The sequence below is a fragment of the Onychostoma macrolepis genome, chromosome 19 (genome assembly GCF_012432095.1).
Source record: "Onychostoma macrolepis isolate SWU-2019 chromosome 19, ASM1243209v1, whole genome shotgun sequence".
Lineage (NCBI taxonomy): Eukaryota > Metazoa > Chordata > Actinopteri > Cypriniformes > Cyprinidae > Onychostoma > Onychostoma macrolepis.
This window is the reverse complement of record NC_081173.1, coordinates 32,650,430-32,653,280: the sequence shown is the minus strand read 5'-3', so window position 1 is coordinate 32,653,280 and position 2,851 is coordinate 32,650,430. Positions and strand designations below refer to the sequence as shown.

Below are 2,851 nucleotides of genomic sequence, written 5' to 3'. Positions count from 1 at the left end.
GTAAACAGACTTTATTCACATGGCTTTAACATTAAAAGCAACACATGCACCGGCTCGTTGCGGCTAACTCACCTTCCATCAAAAAGTAGAAAGAAAAAAATATATATAAACATTAATCTCAAGGTAAAATACAACACAGTTCCAAAAAGCTTTAAGAACTTAGAACAAATATGAAATCAAATATATGATTTGCCTGTCTCTTCCCCGTGTCTTTATTGATACACATATCATAAATTGCTCTGTATAACTCATATAACTACAATTTTCTGTCTGTTGCTTTGGCTGAAAGAATAAAAGTGCTCACATCTCCTCAGGTTACATGCATCTTAGAAAATTAATATAAATGCTCATCCTTCCTAAAGAATGACTGAAACATGCAAAGAAAAGGGTAACACTTTACAATAAGGTTCATTAGTTAGCATGAACTAAGAATGAACAATACTTCTACAGCATTTATTAATCTTAGTTCATTATAATTTCAGCATTTACTAATGCATTATTAAAATCACAAGTTTTATTTGTTAACATTAGTTGCACTATGAACTAACATGAACTAACAATGAACGACTGTATTTTTATTAACTAACATTAATTAACATGAACGAACAATGAACACTACATTTATTACACTCTTTATTAATCTTTGTTAATGCATTAACTAATGTTAACAAATGACACCTTATTGTAAAGTGTTACCAAGAAAAGTTTCAGTATTTTTCAACTTTGTATATGTGTCTATATGTGAACGCATTTGGACTTAAAAGCCCTAATTGGGAATTAATTTGTCTCAATACCTTTGCATAGACGATCTAACATAATTGTCTGATTTTATAAATGTGGCCAAGTACATTTGCATTAAGCAACCGTTAAATTAACATTTACAAGAGCCTACAATAGCAGATATTAGCCTTTTTAATGAAAGGAAAGGTCCACGTTTAATAAAAATGTTAATGAAATGAAAATGTTTAATCAAATTAGAAAAATATTTAAGAGATTGTTGTTAAATTTTGTTTTGTTATGCGTTATTGCATCCATATATTTTGTTCACAGATAATAGCTATATGGGGTTTTACATGATACTTTGATTCTTTTGTGTGGGTTTTGTGAAGTGTACTAAAAACAAACATTTTCCCATGAGTCCTTCAGATGTTCCCACAATCTAATCAGTTTATACATGAAGAAATTAATTAATTCTGCATCTCCACGTGAGACAAGTTTTCTTTGGTTCTGTCCCAAATCACACCCTGAACCCTCGCGGTCTTCCTCTGATTCAATGCTTTCGTGACACAATGCTTTGACTGTCAGGTTGAAGGGCTTGTCCAAATACTAACAACTTGTGGACTTTGCTCTTGATCAGCTGTCTTCTTATATGACAGATTCCCTGTATTTGGCTCAAGTGAACACCACTAGTGTGTGTAGGACTTCTCATTACCCGATGGGACACACTTATAGTGTTGTAAAAATGCAAGTGTTTACAGAGCCTTATTTTGATTTTCAGTACTTTGTATTTTAAAATAAAGTTCTAAATGTCTTGTTCAGTAGTCTCTATAACAGATGATTTCTAACTAGGTGATAAAAAGCAGTTGCAAATGTTGTACAAAATAAACACTCATCTTTGCACCAATAAAATGTGCAACACTGTGTTTTACTACTCTTTTATATGTAACATCTAATTATCATTCATTTTTAACTTACACTGGAAAGGTTTCCAACATAAAACAAAGATTTTTCTTTCCTAGGGACATTATGCTGGGATACGCTTAGCCTCACAGATACAGTGTTTTTAGAGAACTTTCTGAATCAAACCTTTGCCTGATGGCATTAAAGGAATCTTTGATTCTGTCATGATTTGCATGTTTGGGTGAACTGATCAGTGTTAGTACAGATACCTGTGCACAGAACCGAGTCTGTGGACTGAATCAATGGCCATCAGCATCTCAGCAGGTAGAACTGAGCATACGATCAGCAAACTTACTCAGCAAACTTCAGCAGATCTCCAGCGACAGAGTAATCCATGAGCAGATCCTGCAGAGCAGAAGAGGAGAGAATGAACAGACAGAGCTGAACATCTGACAAACAGCAGATCAACAAAACACACAACTGAATCAACTCAACACATTTCACCTGTTTGTGTTCATCTGCTCTTTTTACATTGACTATCACTCTATATAGGCTAATACAATCACGTACAACAATAATTTATCAGATATTTATTACAATATATACTGATAAATTGAACATTCACTTCAATGGTATGAGAGACTGGATGTTTCAACTGATTTCTATTGAACTGTCAGCAACTGAACTGCAGCTCAAACTATTTCAAATATAATGAATTAAGCTATGAACTCCATCAAACATGTATTTTGAGCTGCAGCTCATATTAATTTATACATTTATTTACAGAACCACTAGTGAAAGCACAACTTCAGGTGTGAGCAAAGGCTAAAACAATAAACAAACACCAAGCTAGCTCCTAACAGAAAAGACTAAATTCCCTAACAAAAGAAAAACAAAATAAAGATACAGTAAGTTACCCTAACTCCATATCTAATGAAAAACAGGAGAAAACAATATTTACAAAAGAAAATGGCACTCACCCCCTACAGCAGGGATGGGCAACTTCGGCCTGTAACTTTCTAGTGATCTTGAAGACATTGATTAGCTTCTTCAGGTGTGTTTGATTAGGGTTGGAGTCCTCCTCCAGGACCGAAGTTGCCTATCCCTGCCCTACAGCTTCCAAGTGTGGAAAAGAGTATTTACAATACTTAACAAAATATACAAAATGGAAATGAGATTGACAACAACTTATCAACTCAAAACCAAAATTCACACTGCACACAACAGGCAA

The 2,851-nt window shown here is 34.0% G+C and overlaps 1 long non-coding RNA gene across 1 annotated transcript in view; it reads right to left on the bottom strand.

The window, feature by feature from the left end:
- Positions 1 to 2,019, bottom strand: part of LOC131526334 (uncharacterized) — a 10,064-nt gene extending 8,045 nt beyond the window's left edge. Inside the window, exon 1 of the long non-coding RNA XR_009267427.1 lies at positions 1,976 to 2,019. This is a non-coding gene — a long non-coding RNA (uncharacterized LOC131526334). The remainder of the gene's footprint in view (positions 1 to 1,975) is intronic.
- Between the last annotated feature and the right edge of the window lie 832 nt (positions 2,020 to 2,851).